This window comes from Hippocampus zosterae, chromosome 11 (genome assembly GCF_025434085.1).
Source record: "Hippocampus zosterae strain Florida chromosome 11, ASM2543408v3, whole genome shotgun sequence".
Taxonomy (NCBI): domain Eukaryota; kingdom Metazoa; phylum Chordata; class Actinopteri; order Syngnathiformes; family Syngnathidae; genus Hippocampus; species Hippocampus zosterae.
In genome coordinates, this window is record NC_067461.1 from 4181463 (window position 1) to 4200830 (window position 19368).

At 46.2% G+C, this 19368-nt stretch overlaps 1 protein-coding gene across 4 annotated transcripts in view; it reads left to right on the forward strand.

The window, feature by feature from the left end:
• The window catches only part of LOC127610567 (receptor-type tyrosine-protein phosphatase epsilon-like), a 54790-nt gene that overhangs the window by 13838 nt on the left and 21584 nt on the right, over positions 1–19368 (forward strand). The window contains exons 1-2 of one of the 4 annotated variants that reach the window (XM_052080868.1): positions 10677–10915; positions 17082–17292. The gene's annotated coding sequence lies outside the window, so the exon portion shown is untranslated. Of the gene's footprint in view, positions 1–10676; positions 10916–10983; positions 11150–17064; positions 17293–19368 lie in introns of those variants that run through there. The other 3 variants (XM_052080871.1, XM_052080872.1, XM_052080870.1) reach the window with 3 other exon arrangements.

A 19368-nucleotide genomic window follows, 5' to 3' on the forward strand; every position in this document is an offset into this window, starting at 1 on the left:
AAGACAATTTAATATTTATAGGACAATTTTTAAAAAAACAAATAATATACTGTATATATATATATATATAAATATATCATCTCAGAATTATGTACAAAGTACATAATAGCCATGTTTGCCTATTTTCTGACATGTTACAGATTTTCAAATGTCCTGTTTTTTAATAAAGGCTTGGAAATGAGAACTACATTCTGATCCATCAATTGATCGATTAACAAAATCATAGTTAGTTGGCGCCCTCACATTTTTTTTGGAGAGAAACTCCCAACAATTATGCCAGCCTTGTGAAGCTTTCCTCACAAAATCGCCATTTTATTCAGAATCGGAGCAGGCGCCATCAACACCTTGGAAACTTTCTCCCGGGAGCATCGGGCTTGAAACTTCTAAGTGAGCTCTTTTAAGAGGGTATAAACGTCTGTAAGGGTTTCTAGGAGCCGTGATGTATAAATGGCTCTCAAAGTTGGTCACGGCGCCAGGTAGCAAGGGGCTGGGGGTTGGGGGGGGGGGGGGGAGTCCGGGTCAAGTCATGCATTAACGGGATGTCCTCCATCTTCTTTACCTACTTTTTTAACCTTATTGTGTCGCTCTTTGGCTCCGTTTTTCATTTTGGACAGTGGATTCGCACGTTGGCTTTTGTCATGATTTAAGGATGAGGTGATGACACGGTGGGTCACAGTGTTCACATTTCCTTCAGTGAGACTTTTTTTTTTTTTTTTGGGCTGCAAGGGGGGTGCTGGGCAAACGGGGATAAACGGCTCTATTAGCCAACCCGGTTTATAAATGGACCGCATCCGTGTTTGTGCACAAGATAGCAACCGTGTACAAGGCAAAACGTTTATGCCATGTTCCACTTTAACTGAGTGAGATGCGATTAAACGCGGCACAACCCTGCCCGATATTTTGTGGTACCCACAAACCTTTTTAATTCTTGCGGGCTCTCTAAACCGTGCAAACAACCCGACCTGAATGTGTCGCAGTTCAAGTGCTTTCATCCTCCGGCCAGAAAACGGCAGATGTTGCCTTACATACGCCATCGAACGTTTGTGCCTTTTTCCACATCATTGCACCGTTCAATCCGTTGCGCGTTAAAAGTCAACTTCAATCCCCTCGCGCGGTACCACTTGCTGGTCACAAAAAGTTGAAGAGTACGGCTCTGAGGATCTCAGCGTTACTTTCATCTCGTCCAACTGCACATGTAATGGGATTCGGCGATTCCCTGACAAGGCGGTTGACGGATGGAGGTGATTTTACGTCCGTTTTTGCGCTACACCCGAGGACGGTCCCCACTTCCTAATTGGAAAGAGAGCAGATGACGAGAGACGAAACACTCTCCTTCTCCTCTTCTCCACCTCCCACTTCCCAGTTATTTGCCTACCGTATTTTCACGACTATAAGGCGCCATTAAAAGTCTAAGATTTTCTCCAAAATGGACAGGACGCCTTATAATGCGGAGCGTCTTTTATATGAGCTGAGTTCCAAAATCTGGCCGAGACCCGACACGCTGTTTATATAGAGAAAAGGCGGAAGTGAGGTCGACCAATCAGTGAAGCGCGTCCGTGCACTTATATGTAAATATATGGAGAGAGAGAAAATGTGTACGTGAGTGACGACACGCACGCATGCGGAGAAGAGGTCGGCCAATCAGTGAAGTGCGGAGAAGAGGTCGGCCAATCAGTGAAGCGCGTCCGTGCACTTATATGTAAATTATGGAGAGAGAGAAAATGTGTACGTGAGTGACGACACGCACGCATGCGGAGAAGAGGTCGGCCAATCAGTGAAGTGCGGAAGTGAGGTCGACCAATCAGTGAAGTGCGGAAGTGAGGTCGACCAATCTTTGAAGTGCGGAAGTGAGGTCGACCAATCAGTGAGTGACGACACGCACGCATGCGGAGAAGAGGTCGGCCAATCAGTGAAGTGCGGAGAAGAGGTCGGCCAATCAGTGAAGCGCGTCCGTGCACTTATATGTAAATTATGGAGAGAGAGAAAATGTGTACGTGAGTGACGACACGCACGCATGCGGAGAAGAGGTCGGCCAATCAGTGAAGTGCGGAAGTGAGGTCGACCAATCAGTGAAGTGCGGAAGTGAGGTCGACCAATCAGTGAAGTGCGGAAGTGAGGTCGACCAATCAGTGAAGCGCGTCCGTGCACTTATATGTAAATTATGGAGAGAGAGAAAATGTGTACGTGAGTGACGACACGCACGCATGCGGAGAAGAGGTCGGCCAATCAGTGAAGCGCGTCCGTGCACATATATGTTCAATCTTGTTTTATCCCCCCCCCCCCCCCTCCCCTCCAGGTCAACGGCCACAGGGCACAGGCCAGGGAGCGCGATGGAAATAAACTTGCATGGGGCGTCGTACTTTACCGGGGACAGATGTTTCTTCCACTCCCGCCGGAGTGACAGCAGATCTTTCTCCGGCGCCCTCTAGTGAGGAAGCAGCCTTTGGTCGTCATTAATAACGGCCAAGTTTAGACTCGCTCGCGGTCCTTTGGCTCGCACCTTTTCTTGAAGAAACCGAAGTCTGGGGGCACCAAAAAAAAAGTGGTTTTTGGTTTGTACTGTATGTGTGCATTGGGAGCCATGCTGTTGCTTTACGAGTTGGTGTGTGGGCAGCGGAAATTAGGACAGAAGCTGATTGACCAGGGCGCCTCGCATCAAATGTGCCCATTCTCTTTGTGACATCAGTCAAAAGATGAATCCCTCTCTATGGCCGACTTAAAATTGAATTCTTCCCTTTTGTTGAGGGTGTGGGAGGGTGGTTGGGGGAGAGGGGGGGCGGGAAAAAAAATGAGAGCACATTTGATCAAGGCCTTTTCACTGCGTTTTAAATTGTACTCGTCAGCTGCCTGGTGCAAGAGAATGATGTCGATCTGGACTTGGGTGGCGGAGAGATGTGAGATAGAGTCCGGTGCGGTGGTAGAAAAAGAGAAGAAAAAAAAAAGAGATAGATGATGTCGAGCCCCGGACAACTCCAACATTTGGAGGAGAAAACTTGAACTCAATTTACAGTTTGTATTCTCGACACTTTGAGGAGAAAAAACACTTCATTGACCCCTCAGGGGGGAGATAAAAAAATAGTGAGGGTTTTTTTTTCTACTTATTTACGCGTCCAGTCTCTGTACTCACAAACACCCCCTATAGAATTTGTTGTGTGATTTATTTGTTGGATTTTCTGTTTCGGTGCATCTTACCGATTTTCCGAGTGCCATTGAAGGTATCGCTAATTGACCTTTTTTCGAGGCGGTCTTTGAACGTCTCCCGAGCCGAATCGAGGAGGAGAGGCAGAGCTTTGGAAAAAAATAAAGCGTATGCTTAAAAGACAACCTTGGAGCTCTTTTTTTAATGTTTTTTTTATCAGTGCTGCAACACATACTTTCGGATTGAAGTATTTGCTTTGCAGCACGTCTTAAAGTCACGCCAGCTGTTTTCTATTCAAGCAATGACAGAACGCTGGCGCGTTTTGTTTGTGTTTTTTGTTATTGTAAAGTGTCCTTGGGTGTCTTGAAAGGCGCTTATAAATAAAATTATTATTATTATTGCGGCCCGGTAGTCCAGTGGTTAGCACGTCGGCTTCACAGTGCAGAGGTACCGGGTTCGATTCCAGCTCTGGCCTCCCTGTGTGGAGTTTGCATGTTCTCCCCGGGCCTGCGTGGGTTTTCTCCGGGTGCTCCGGGATTGGCTGGCAACAGATTCGGGGTGTCCCGCGCCTACTGCTCGGAGACGGCTGGGATGGGCTCCAGCACCCCCCGCGACCCTAGTGAGGATCAAGCGGTACGGATGAATGAATGAATGAATGAATTATTATTATTATTTCTTGACGCCTTGAAATAACGCCGGTATCGGCCCAATACTGACACTTGGTCCCAGTAGTCGCCCGTTTGTAATGAGCGCCTTTGGCGGAAGTTCTTTTAACTCATTGAGTACCAGCCAATTCTAGAGCAAGTCTGAAAAGACGTTTAAAAACGTCTTTGGGAGCGAATGAGTTAATCACCGCCGTTAGGCTGTTTTTATCGCCATGACAATTATTATCACTTCTTTTTGATTATCCGGCAACACGCAGTAAAGATCATTTTCTTCCAGATACTCAAGTCGCCACTTTAGGTGGTGAATCGAATGCGCTGGATCACAATTGCGCTTTGTCAAAGAAAAATAATCCTTCCCTTTTGATTGTCAGCGAGGTATTTACCGACCGACGCGAGTTCCATTGTGATACCCGCGCCGCGTCCTTCCTCTCATGTTTGCGACAGTAACTTGGCACCACAACAGTTGTCATGTTGTGAAAATAACACCCGTTGTGTTGGATCTCTTTCAAGGTTGCGCCGCTCATTAATCACCGCACCGCATTGAAGCCTTGGCGATGCCAAGCGGTGGTTTTCGTTTCCCCGCGGCGACACCGCACGCACTTGACCTCGGAAGCGGCCAAAGAACGAAAACGCCGCTCGCCGGCGCCCAGCGCCGTTGCTCAAATATGCAAAAAGTGTGCGCGTCCCGAATGAAAGATCACGTCTGACTCGGGACGAAAGAAAAGCTGTCATTCCTAAGAGGATGTGCCAATCGGAAAGGTCAGCACCGCCTGTCGCGAACAAACGGCGGCCGCTAATGGTTTTCTGCTGCCAGGCGTCCGCAGACACAAAAGAACAGGTGCCCGTCTGAATCTTGATGATTTCGACCCTCTAAGTGAAATCATTAACGTGCTCAATTAAACGGCGAGATGGAAATAATTGCCCGCTGTAAGCAGAAAGTCGTGCCGTCGACATCGCGACAAGAAGGCGACTTTGTAAATACTGCTGCCCAACAACTTCCCCCACCGCGCTACACCGCCGCCGCCGCCGCCGCCCGTACGAGCCAAAGTGCGTCTGACATTTATTACGCCGCGGAGTGAGAGCTCGGGAGCTGTTTACAGACCCAGTGCAGTCGCACCTCAAGGTCGCGTGCGGTGCGGCGGCTGAGGAGGATTACGGCACCTAATGGACAGCGCTCCACGCTAATGAAGAGCGGCGATGACACGGCAGGCCGACGGATGAGCCGGGGCCCCGCGTCACTCGCACCACATGGAGAGTTTTGACAGCTGGCCAAGTCAACCCACGTTGGGCGATAAACGCGTCGCCGGTGCAAGCTGCGCAGAGGCAAATCGTCGTTCGATTCGTAAAAGAATATTTTGCATGACAAGGGTACGTTACATGTACCTCATGCTCTGCTACTTTTTCCATCCATTTATTTGAACCTTACGTTCTGCTTGGGGTAAATATGACCCGTTTTGACATTTTTTACTGCAAAATAAAGATGGGCCAAATATTTTTCTTTCATCCTGAAGTTTGATGGCCCAAAATCCATAGAAATGGAAAATATTTCAGTCTCTCGTACAGGAGCTATGAAGTCGGCGTACAGACTGTTGACTGTCTGAAACTGGACATTCATTCATTCATCTTCCATACCGCTTGATCCTCACTAGGGTCGCGGGGGGTGCTGGAGCCTGTCCCAGCTGTCTTCGGGCAGTAGGCGTGGGACACCCTTAATCAGTTGCCAGCCAATCGCAGGGCGCACAGAGACAAACAACCATCCACGCCCACATTCACACCTAGGGACAATTTAGAGTGTTCAATCAGCCTGCCATGCTTATTTTTGGAATGTGGGAGGAAACCGGAGCACCCGGAGAAAACCCACGCAGGCCCAGGGAGAACATGCAAACTCCACACAGGGAGGCCGGAGCTGGAATCGAACCCTGTACCTCTGCACTGTGAAGCCGACGTGCTAACCACTGGACTACCGGGCCGCCCTGAAACTGGACAGTGATTTCAAATTGGACTGGCAAGTCGGTGCCGTTGGTAAATCCGTCTTCTTTCATTTCAGGCAGCTAGCGACGTGCACTAAAAGTGTTCTCAAGAACACTTTGAAACAGTCATTCATGCCTTCGTCACATCTCAACTGACTTTGGTGGCAGCCAATCCTCCATGAAGCTACTCCAGTTGCTCCACAATGCTGCTGCTTGCCTCTTGACTGCTACTCGTGAGAGGAGCACGTAATTCCTACTCTGGCATCTCTTTTCTAGCTCTCTAGACATTTTAGAGTTCTTTTTAAGATCCTATTATTGAAATCTTGAAATGGCCTCGCCCCATCTTACCTGCCCGAGCCTCAGGTCTGCAGACCAGACATTATTTGAGGTACCGAGACCTAAGCGGATTGAGCCTTTTCCGTTGCTGGCCCCTTCATTCATCTTTCGAGCTGCTTGATCCTCACTAGGGTCGCGGGGGATGCTGGAGCCTATCCCAGCTGTCTTCGGGCAGTAGGCGGGGGACACCCTGAATCGGTTGCCAGCCAATCGCAGGGCACACAGAAACGAACAACTATTCGCACTCACACTCACGCCTAGGGACAATTTAGAGCGTCCAATCAGCCTGCCATGCATGTTTTTGGAATGTGGGAGGAAACCGGAGCACCCGGAGAAACCCCACGCAGGCCCGGGGAGAACATGCAAACTCCACACAGGGAGGCCGGAGCTGGAATCGAACCCGGTACCTCTGCACTGTGAAGCCCACGTGCTAACCACTGGACTACCGGGCCGCCCTGAAACTGGACAGTGATTTCAAATTGGACTGGCAGGTCAGTGCCGTTGGTAAATCCGTCTTCTTTCATTTTAGGCAGCTAGCGACGTGCACTAAAAGCCTCTTTGTTCTCAAGAGCACTTTGAAACAGTCATTCATGCCTTCGTCACATCTCAACTGACTTTGGTGGCAGCCAATCCTCCATGAAGCTTCTCCAGTTGCTCCACAATGCTGCTGCTCGCCTCTTGACTGGTACTCGTGAGAGGGAGCACGTAATTCCTACTCTGGCGTCTCTTTTCTAGCTCTCTAGACATTTTAGAGTTCTTTTCAAGATCCTATTATTGAAATCTTGAAATGGCCTCGCCCCATCTTACCTGCCCGAGCCTCAGGTCTGCAGACAAGACATTATTTGAGGTACCGAGACCTAAGCGGATTGAGCCTTTTCCGTTGCTGGCCCCTTCATTCATCTTTCGAGCTGCTTGATCCTCACTAGGGTCGCGGGGGATGCTGGAGCCTATCCCAGCTGTCTTCGGGCAGTAGGCGGGGGACACCCTGAATCGGTTGCCAGCCAATCGCAGGGCACACAGAAACGAACAACCATTCGCACTCACACTCACACCTAGGGACAATTTAGAGTGTTCAACCAGCCTGCCATGCATATTTTTGGAATGTGGGAGGAAACCGGAGCACCCGGAGAAAACCCACGCAGGCCCGGGTAGAACATGCAAACTCCACACAGGGAGGCCGGAGCTGGAATCGAACCCGGTACCTCTGCACTGTGAAGCCGACGTGCTAACCACTGGACTACCGGGCCGCCTTTTATTGTTTTATTGTTGCATATATATTTGCTCCATGTACAGCACTTTGTATACGGCGGTTTTAAAGTGCTCTAGAAATACAGTTGACTTGAGTTCCTGGTTCAGTTACTAAAATAGATTTTCAGTTACCAGTTCACGTCAAGTCACGCGAAATGGTGGCAAACCGTAACTGCACTCGTCATAAATTGTGTTATGTTGAGGAATGTTTTTTTTTTCAAATTTCGATTGCAACATGTCTCTCCTTCAAGTAAATCAAAGCCCACGCAGTCGTGCTTTGTTGATTTTGTTGCGGAAGAGCCCCCCATCAATCACCGTGGCATGAACTCGAATGTCGACGGTGAGCCAGCCAGCTCCTCTCTCCCGTGTCCAATGTCGGTGATGAAAATTCCCAAAGGCACACTCCGGCAACTTGTCGTCCCCCTCCGAAGCGTCTGTAGCTGCAAAAAAAGGGGGGTGGTGACCAACTGCACTTTTTCTTCCATTTCCACTTGCCGCAGCCGTAATGGCCAGGTGGCCCATTTCGATTGTGAATGGCGCACTCGCGTGTGAGAAAGCTGCCCGATTACACATCGAAGAAAAATAAATCACATAAGACTTTCTTTGTATTCCGCACAGCAACCGGGGATCATGAATTGTTTTGGTGACCAAGGCCCAATGATACTCAATCATTTTCTTATCAACGCTTTTCCGGCCGAGTCCGGCTAAAGGGATGACCCAATGAAAGAGGAGAAATGAAGGACGGGCGCCTTCTCACACTCTGGTGCTTTATTCTGCCCGAAATCCCCTCCTGATACCCACTCTGTGAAGGTTAATGGGGGATGAAGCATTTTGTCATAAAGCTCGCAGCGGCCTCTCTTCTCGTGGCCTGGCCTGAGATGTAGCAGGCGGGACACAAAGAGCAAATTTATCCCTCCGCCTACAGCCACCACTGAACAATGTTGTCACACTGGCCTATTTGAGGACAACGCGCCTGCTCCGGTGCCAAGCTGCTGCAGGTACAGGGACGCCACGCACGGCGCTCCGCCGACCCGATATGCAGACCGTCAAAAAAGGAACAATTTCTATGTTAAACCACAAAAAGTGGTTGAGGTCACATTGTGGGGGGGAAGCAGGGGGCGGGAAGCGATTCTTACGTGGCTGCATGAAGAAAATGTTGGACCTTTTTTGAACAGCACTCTGCCCTGCGAACATAAATATTACATTTTTTTCATTTTGGGGATGTTTGCTGTCAAAAGAGGAAAATTGGTGTTATTGCAAGACAGCGGCGTCTCTGTCATGGTCTCTCAGTCCAATATGGCCAAAGCTTTAATAACATTTTTTTAAAAGTGTGCCGCTACAGGTACAGGGTTAGTACTTTTTCCACTTTCATTCCCTGCAGGTCAACTTCTTTTTGCGCTATAGTCATGGAGTTCTGTTCTTGTAGATGAATTTGAAAAAGTCATATTATGCCGTTGTCAGTCGCTGACCTTTGTCAGGAGCAAGTTAAAATGGTTCAGAAACACTAGTAGGCCGTAAGTATAAAGTAAAATAGGATAAACATTTTAATTTGGTGTGTGTTTTGATAACTATTGATTAAAGCGCGACGACTCGGTGTGATACGACGACCACTAATGGTATGCGGGCTCCCTCTAGTGGTAAGTGAGGAATAATACAAATAAAATTTGCAGCATTTCAAATAAAATGCAATTCAATTAGAACGTAAGATGGTAGCTCTGCATACAGCCTGGTAAATCTTTGAAAATGTTCAACCCATTACAGTATTTATTTTTTTTGTCCCCAATGGGCAGTGGCTTTTTTTTAGTCACTATTTTTGCAATCCATGTTTATGGACATTTCAGTTCACAATTCACTTGCATTTGATATTTAACTTTTTTCTGTTAATCTCAGTACAACGTGTTTTTCAACTCGTGTGTAGGACATGTTTGATTGAATCATTAAGTTCGAATTTCGAGGTAGAATAAACTGGGCGCCCACCTACTTTCACGTTATTTTATGTGAAGAGCGACAGTGTCCTCTGCTGGTAGCAGCCGTGCATTGCAAGACGTGTATTTCATATGTCGGGTGACTACGCGACCATTTTGTTCAATTATGTGTGCTTTCAATAATTTTATTTCATTTGGGACACGCTTCATAGTCAGCATTTTTTTAATTATCTACAGTAGGCCTACATAAGTCTGGGATAATCACTGGAAGTGATGACGTAATTTATTTGAAGACACTTGAAGGTGATGCAAGTTAACAGGTCGTTCAGTGTTTTTGTTCAGAGACACTCAAATGTTACGAAGAGGCATTTATGTGTGTAAATACTTTTTTGGGCCACTTGATCGTAACTTTTTGGGCACCAGTTTAGTGTCTCTCATCAGAGATAGCATCACCTCATTGACTCGGCGTTCACTTCCAGGAGAGGTCAGCAAAAAAAAAAAATGGCGGTCGTTCCCACTGAATGATTTGTTTCCTCAGCACGGCAAAATCAATAAATGATTTTATGATAAATTTTTGTGGAGGAAGATTTCCGCATCGATATTTTCCAAGCAATAAACACCACCATGTACTACTTCCATCTTAATGCTATTCAACGGCTTTCCGGGGCCTGCATATTGACAACAGCTTTCAAGTTTTCCCACCGGAACTCGCATATTTGACCGAATATATCGATGTACCATCGACTCATGCATACTTTTTAAAATTTATTTAAATAAAGTAGTGTTTGGTGTAAAAGTGCACTGAGTTCGACTGACAAATGTCTCAAATGAATTGTCCAAGCTTGCCTTCAGATGTACTTAGTGGTTTTTAGTTACAGGACTATAAAAGTGCACTACATCATACCGAGGGTGTTTTTTTCGTATTTTGATTAAGTCATTTTTACAAAATAAGTAAATTCATTCTATTAGTTCTTTTTTTAAATTGGTGTCCAGTGTATTTGTTGCCCATCTTTTTTTCTCTCTCTTTCTTTTCCAATTTGTAAAAATACGTCAAGGCTCAAAATAAGCGCTTTTCACATCGCAGTATGCCAAACTTGAAATTTCGTGGCTCATCTAAATACACACACAAAAACACTTTTGTCATGTGAACCATTATTATTATATATTATTATTATAATAAAATGGATGGCTCGAGTAGAACAAAAAAATGGCTACGTCATGTGAAAAAAAGCAAACTGGACTTTATGAGATGCACGTCATTCAAAAAAAAAATAGAATAATAAGACAATAGTTGAGCTAGCATGTTGCAACGATGCTGTTGTGAGCCAGTCGGTGTGTCCTCCTCGAGCCGGATGCTGGTGTATGAAGACGGCTATGGGGGAGAGGGAAGGAGGGGTGTGGAGGGTGGGGGGGCTCCACGCAGGCTGCCATAACTCGGCTAAGCTCGGGCGGCAGGCGCATCCGAACACTCGGACCCGACGCAAATATGAACCGTTGCACGTTTTGACACCACTCGTCATCGTTTTGCCCTTTTGTTGTCTCCCCTACCACCCCCCCTGACCCCCAAGGATCAAAGCCAGAAGCAGAAGCCAGCCTCTGCAAACCGGACGGGAGGCGAGGTCATGTCGCACGGTAAGATGCGGAGAACGGCAGCGCTGCAAAACAAGCCAGCTGTGATGTTTTTTTTTTCTTTTCCTTTTTTTTTTCTTTCCTCCCCCCCGCCCGCCCCCCATTCCCCTTTTGCATGTTCGCGTCACCCATCGGTCCACGTTGCACCGCTAAGCACCTCGTCGGCGTCAAGGTGGGCATCGCCGCGGATGTTGTCATCCACGCTGCCGTTTCCTTCGGCGTGGTAGAGGGAAATAGGTTAGTGGAGCAAATCGGAGCGATCGCCGTCAATGTAGGAAATAAACACGATCAATATCTTATGAAGGGGTGGGGGGGGGGGGGGCGTTTTCTGGGTATGTGCAGGACGCGCACTGGTCTAGACAGGAATGGAAAAGGGATGGGAGGGGGTCGGGGGGGGGGGGGGGGGCGAGTGTTCCCCGTAGTAAAGCGTGCACGCGAGTGAGGCCTGCAAGGAGGAGGGTGGGGGGGAGGGGGGGCTAAACAACTTCATTTGAGGTTTTTACATGCCTTTATTTGACTGAACACCAGATTAACAATTTCGGCCAGCAAAAGAAAAACACGGCCAGAGAGATAAAACTCGATTTGGAAAAAAAGCGTTCGTTTCACAACGTGGTTCATTAAAATTGTGGTACGACTCCTGTGGGAAAAGTAGCACCAAATTAATGCATCGACTTGACGACGAGACGGTTAATGTATAGATATAGTTATTAAAGTAATGGTAATTTCACTCATTTTGCTATATTTTGCCACAAAATTCTTGTATTCTTTGGCGTTCGACTCAGCATGACTTAGATTTGTTCTTGATTTTACTGCTTGGTGCTTTCTACCGCCTTTATTACTGTTACGTACTCGGATAAACCGAGTTAGGGAGGGGGATCCAAAAAACGTAGACAAAAACAAGGTCTCCGATGTAAAGACAATTTAATGTCTAAATCGAACTGAAAATAAGCGAGAACATAAAGCGCTGGTCCACAATGAGGACCAGGAGGTAAATCAAAAACGACTAACAAAAGGAAAGTAAAGCCCACAAACTACGAACGAAAAACAATGTAAGACTTTGTACACACATGAAAAGCCAGATCATCAAAACAAAATGGTACTTACACAAAAACTTGGTACCGAGACTACACGCGAAAACACGACGAGGTCAAAAGCCACTAGTCCAGGCATGTCCAAAGTCCGGCCCGCGGGCCAAATCCGGCCCGCGGTCGACTTTCATCCGGCCCTCGGCCCTTGTCATAAAATCAGTGCCGTCTGACCCGCAGGTTTGGCGCAATGGAACACGTGTTGCATTGACTGAGGTCTCGTAGACTGGTGAGTGATGTTTCATAGAGTACTGCTTCCCTCTAGTGGCTAAATGAGTAATAGCATTCACTAAATGAGTAATAGCATTTAGACACTAGAGGGCGTCACTCACGAGTTAACAAGACATCACTCCGTGTTTATATTGACTGATATGTGATATTTCAAATGATCCTTGCAGTTGTGGATATGTGTATTGCTTGTTCATTTTCCTGCTGTTCGAGTCAAAGGTTTTGTGACTATTGAAAAGTCATGGTGATACATTTTATGTTTCAAATCAATCAATTTGCACTCGGGAGACTTCCGTTTAAGAAAAAGTCAAGTGAATAAGCAGTTGCATGTGATATACCTGTTTCAAATGAACCAAAAGAAATTCTTAAGATTGTTGAAATTAAAATAAAAATGGAAATGTGAAACAAACTGGCTTACTAAAATTTGTTGAACAATATTGTTGTTCAATGTAAAGAATGTCAGCCAAGGTCGGCCCCCCGACATTTTACCACATAAAATCTGGCCCCCTTGGCAAAATGTTTGGACACCCCTGCCATAAACAATACTCCCACAACAGGTGTACAACGTAGGAGTCCTTAAATAGTGTCTCTATTGATTATTGATTGCCAGCAGGTGTGCTAGGAAGACCGCTCATGCCACCTGCTGGCCAGACCGAAAAACCGAAACGTGACAATTACCATTTCATCTTACTGTTTATTGTGTATGTTAAATCGCTCCATGTACAGCACTTTGTATGCAGCGATGGCTGTTTGAAAGTGCTTGAGAAATACTGTTGACTTGACTTGACAAAATAATAAAAATATATATTTTCTGCCCCCCCCCCCTTCCTGGATTTTTAACGTCAGTCTTTGACTCAGTGGCGGCAGTTATAACCGTGACATAAATTGTCCCTAACCTCATTCAACAACAAACTATGTCACCTTCATTTCCTGTCCCTTGATGAGAAAGCCTATATTAGCAAACTAAGTCAGATCGCACATCTCAACCCTCCCCGCGTCGGCCCACTTCCTGACAGCCTTTGGGGATTGACGTGAGCTGATGTTGGACGCACGAAAACATACAAAGATTCATTTATCGTGACGCGCTCCGATTATCAAGGGGGGGCGGACAGGAAATGGAAGGTTGATGATGGCGAAACACGACTGCAAGTAGCTTAGCGGTTTTAAGTTACCCGACAGTACAATAATAAGAGCGACGTGAACAGATTTAGGCGGCCCGGTAGTCCAGTGGTTAGCACGTGGGCTTCACAGTGCAGAGGTACCGGGTTCGATTCCAGCTCCGGCCTCCCTGTGTGGAGTTTGCATGTTCTCCCCGGGCCTGCGTGGGTTTTCTCCGGGTGCTCCGGTTTCCTCCCACTTTCCAAAAACATGCGTGGCGGGCTGATTGAACACTCTAAATCAGGGGTGTCCAAACTTTTTGCCAAGGGGGCCAGATTTTATGTGGTAAAATGTCGGGGGGCCGACCTCGGCTGACATTCTTTACATTGAACAACAATATTGTTCAACAAATTTTAGTAAGCCAGTCTGTTTCACATTTCCATTTTTATTTTAATTTCCACAATCTTAAGAATTTCTTTTGGTTCATTTGAAATAGGTATAACACATGCAACTGCTTATTCACTTGACTTTTTCTTAAACAGAAGTCTCCTGAGTGCAAATTTATTAATTTGAAACATAAAATGTATCACCATGACTTTTCAATAGTCACAAAACCTTTGACTCGAACAACAGGGAAATGAACAAGCAATACACATATCCACAACTGCAAGGATCATTTGAAATATGACATATCAGTCAATATAAACACGGAGTGATGTCTTGTTAACTCGTGAGTGATGTCTCGTAGAGTGCTACTGCCCTCTAGTGTCTAAAAGCTATTACTCATTTAGTGAATGCTATTACTCATTTAGCCACTAGAGGGAAGCAGTACTCTATAAAACAGTGGTCACCAACATGGTGCCCGCGGGCACCAGGTAGCCCGTGAAGACCACTTGAGTAGCCCGCCAGTGCCTGGACATTGTGATTTGCTAGTAGAAATTATGATTTAAAAATGCAAACATTGGCAGTACTGTGAGACATTTCGAAACACGATCAAAGTCTGACAATTTAAATCATCAAGTATTAAAAATAACACATCCTCATATTATTGAAGGTATTTTGGACAAATATGTTATTTCAGACGTGTATCAATTTGGTAGCCCTTCACACAATCGGTACACATGAAGTTGCTCTCACCCTCAAAAATGTTGGTGACACCTGCTATAAAACATCACTCACCAGTGTACGAGACCTCAGTCAATGCAACACGTGTTCCATTGCGCCCAACCTGCGGGCCAGACGGCACTGATTTTATGACAGGGGCCGAGGGCCGGATGAAATTCGACCGCGGGCCGGATTTGGCCCCCGGGCCGGACTTTGGACATGCCTGCTCTAAATTGTCCCTAGGTGTGAGTGTGAGTGCGAATGGTTGTTCGTCTCTGTGTGCCCTGCAATTTGGTGGCAACCGATTCAGGGTGTCCCCCGCCTACTGCCCGAAGACAGCTGGGATAGGCTCCAGCACCCCCTGCGACCCTAGTGAGGATCAAGCGGCTTGGAAGATGAATGAATGAATAGTTACTGTTAACATAACGAGCATTCAAGATAAAAGGGCCGACTGGAAGTTCGCAAAGAACTTTTGAATTGGTGCCATGACCCGGATTAAACAGATCAACTGAGATTGTCTTCTGTGGGTTTACCAGAAATAGATGCAGAAAAATGTAGACATGTTTAGTTTTTTTTTTAAGTGTCACTGAACCACTTTGCAGATTATCCCGTCACAATGCCGGCCCCGTCGGCCATCTTTCCCGGCTGTTTTTGCCATGAATTAATGATTGTGACGCCATCAAACTTTAATGAGCTGCATGTTTGGACTCTTAAGTCAGTGGGCCGAGCTGTACGGCGGAGGAAGTGGACGCATGCACGCCCGGCGCCCATTAACGCCAGCGAGTGTGCTGGCCCGGACGGAGAACAAGATACAAAGATGGCTTCATACGAGCGTCCCACCGGACTTTTTGGGGGAAGCGAGATATGAATAACTTAGAGCTTCTGCATTTTTTATTGCCATTATCATTCAGCTGAGGCGTTTCGTCGCCCGCGATAATACACACATTGCGCATTTCCGTTGCGGGGACCTCGGCGCCAGCCTTCAAACGATATGGTCAGATGACCCGCTTTGTTCACGATTCAAATCTTTTTGACGTCTTCTCAACCCTTCGGTGCGCCCTTTAGCCTGATAATGTGGTCAACTGTCCACTTTAGTGACCGCTGACCCCGTCAGGATTAATCTGGCTTCATATTTTGTTCAAGGATCACCGATCCAATCGTCCCACTTTTCTGTGCACTTCATTTTGGATTGACGGAGTCACTAAAAGGATTTGTATTTGCGAGCCGGGGGGCAAAGTTCACGTGAGCTTTGCGGTCTGTAACATGATTGTCTTGCGACCTTCATGCGTCACTCAGTCGTACGCTATGTATAATACATGCCCGAGGAGGAACCGTTAATGTATCACAGCCGCGCGACTGACCTGATTCATACAAATGCCCCGCGCCAGATTTGATGGGGGTTTTCACTCTGTAAAAGCACAAATGTGCGTTTATTTTATTTTATTTTTTTGGCTTTGGAGGTGTGGACATGAAAAATATTGGACTCACGCATTGCGTGACATGTTCGCCAATTCATGGTTCAATGGTTAATTATATGCACTTTGTGGAAAAAAAAAAACATCTTGAGTGTGTTTGTGTGCTTGTGTAGCCACTTTCTCACGCTCATAAGTAAGAACATACCTTCACAGTCTTAATTCGATGTATTTATTTATTTTCTTATGAGGCTGGTATTTACATTAAAACCGCACACATTTTTATTAGCTCGAAAAATGATTGCAGTACATCATTTTTTTATTTTTTGTTTTAATTTGAGTTACTTACCTGTTTGGCTTCTTTGACTGTTTTCATAGCCTTCCTTTACTGATTGGCGTGTGGCGTCCATTTTGAGTGACCAAATCAGGTTGGTTCAGTGGTGGTTCTGGGGGAGGGCCAACGGGGGCCAGTGCCCCTGTAGCACTGATTCTGCCCCCCCCCTGTTGCCCCCCCCCCTCCGAACGTAGATTACGCAGTCGCGCCGAGTCGCGATGCGAAAAGTGGAACCAAAGTGCGTGATTTAACATTCTCGTCGGACCCTTTAGTGCGCTGCACCACTTAAAAATGAGCGGGAAATGAGAAGCAGTCCGCAGAGAAGGAATTAACCACGACGTGCGCGCGTGTGTGTGTGTGTGCGCGCGCATGTGTGTGTGTGTAACTTTTTTAGTCTCCCTTTTTATTTTTATTTTTATTTAACAGGATCAATATATAAGACATTGCCTTTTAAAATTTGGTTAATTATATGCATGTAAAACATCTAGCTTCAGTGTATTTGCAATTTTTGTACCCGGCAGGCTGGTACCATATCCACCCCTGGCTTGAATATTCTCAACAGATGGACTTGGCGTATTGTTACGCTTGTAGACATTTTAGCCCTCCTAATACTGTTTTTTTCTCATCACTGTAATGTTATGACTACAATTTCAAAGTTTGAAGAAATAAAAAGTCATGTAAGATGTTGAATCTGTCTTTTTAGCCCTGGGTTGAATGTGCCCCCCCATCAAAACCCCTGGCCCCAGCCCGGCCCCCTTAGTGAAATTGATCCAGAACCGCCACTGGGTTGGTTGCCCTACATTTGCTCAGAACCCCCCCCCCCCCCCCCCAAAATTGCTCAACTCTGGCGTTTTTTTTTTTTTTTTTTTTTGCTGTGCTTGATTTAATCAGCGATATCCATTTTCCAGGTTCCCGCAAGCCCACGCGCCTTGATCCAAATCTGAAGTTCTGAGCCATCTCAACACCGCGGCCCGTCTCTTCCTCCGCAAACCGGAAGCGGCGCTTCTGAAAGGATGTGAGCGTAACCCGAAAAAACGGGAGAAAACGCAATCAGCCTTGGGAAAAGTTGGCCGCGATGGACGCATGATAAGCAAGACTGCGCCAGCTCTGTTTGGACATGTGAGTTGACGGAAAAATACTGCACAGACACTATCGTGATCTTAGTTGTGCCGATTCGTCAAGTTTATTTTCTTGTGGTGAAGCTTCATCGGCTTTTCTCCCTTTTCCCTCACACCCGCCCCCCCTCGAACAAGGATGTCTTCCATATAGCCGTTTAAGTGTGAACCAACAATCAAGACATTGATCCCTTCACATCCCCCCCTCCCCCCTTTGCTGCCACACTTCACTGGCATGTTTGTACTCCAGCTCCATCTTTTTCAGTTTTTTTCATTTTTTTTTATAAACACATCTTTGTTCTCCCTCGCCCTGGCGAAACGAGAAGAAGAATCTCTTTATGAAGAGGCAGCCACTTGTTTGTGAGAAGGTATTGATCGGTGCACAATGTGTGACGGCGGTGCTGCTCGACTCAAATCCATTTTTGTGGATTCCTCTCAAAGGCGCTTTTGACTCGGAAAGTTTGGACTGCGGCCATGTTTCGGTTTTTTAATTGGCTGACTCATCCACAAAGCGAATGCTTTGTTGCTTTGTTATGAAGCGATTTTGTGAATTTTCATCACGGCTCGAACCTCACATTGAGAACAACTCGGGCCTGAGTGATTCATTGGCCAAGGTTAAGCATTTTAAAATCTGCAAAACTGCTCTGTGCGAGACATTACCGCATAGGACAAAAGACGTTCAAACGTTCCACACCAAAAAAGCTGCAAAAAAAAATTGGCAGCATTTTCTTTGTTTGCAAATTTTTCCTCTCAGCTCAGTTCTCTTAAACAGAATGCTGTTTAAAAAAAATTATTAGCCAATTCATTTTGTTCTGTAAAATGTCAGAATCAGCCAGAAAAAAATCAGATCAGATTTTTTTTTATAATAACTGTCTCAAATTTGTTTCACGTATCCAATATGGTGTTTTGGTCACAGATAACGATGGCCCGATTGCGCATTAATCTAATTGGAACATGCATTTGTTACATTCATTCATTCATTCATCTTCCGTACCGCTTGATCCTCACTAGGGTCGCGGGGGGTGCTGGAGCCCATCCCAGCCGTCTCCGGGCAGTAGGCGGGGGACACCCTGAATCGGTTGCCAGCCAATTGCAGGGCACACAGAAACGAACAACCATGCGCACTCACACCTAGGGACGATTTAGAGTTTTCAATCAGCCTGCCATGCATGTTTTTTGGAATGTGGGAGGAAACCGGAGCACCCGGAGAAAACCCACGCAGGCCCGGGGAGAACATGCAAACTCTGTATTTTTATACTTCATAAAACATTTATGTCTGAATTTTGGGGGGCTTGGAACGGATTAGGGCATTAACATGGAAAATGCGCCTCTACTTCCAAAAGTAAGTAGTAATACCACTGTAATGACAACCTACATCTGGATTTTTTTTTAGGCATGAAAAAAAATGGCATAAAGGTCCATTCATGCACAACTGTGACATTAAGATGAATGAATATGAGAAAAAAAAAATTCAGCTGTCCCTGAAAGGGTTCAAATGTTTGCCGTGTCTGCAGATGACGACCTTGGCGTGAATTCTTACACTGCGGCGGCACTTAATACACACATAATGGCTTCTTAATGAAAGCGCATAACGTATCCAGGTTTGCGTTCTTCATAAATCAAGAAGGGCCGCCCCGCCACAGTATCTGGGAGCAGGTGTGATCAGACGCAATTTCACCTCAAGCACTTCCTCCTAAGTAGTCCATAAAACCTTCCAGGCTCATTGCACCTTTTAGCCCCGGTAATCGGGGATTTGCGGAGGGATTTATTTTGTTTAACCTTTGGAGTGAAGCGACACATTGGCAGCGTCAAAAATTCTGGCACGCTCCATTTTTCAGTTTCTAATTTGCACATTTTTGCCGAGCGACTGTGAGCCATTCCGGCAGCTTTTCTTTACGGCGCCTCCTTCGAAGGTGTAAACATCTTAGCAGGCAGCTTTCGGCAAATGGGGAGAGGGAGTGGGGCGGGGGGGGGGGGGGGGTTTAAAATATAGCTTACGTGCCAATAGCAGGATCACTTAGAGCGAAAAAAAAAAAAGTCCACAATACAGATGATCTCTAATTTGTACTATTTTGCATCA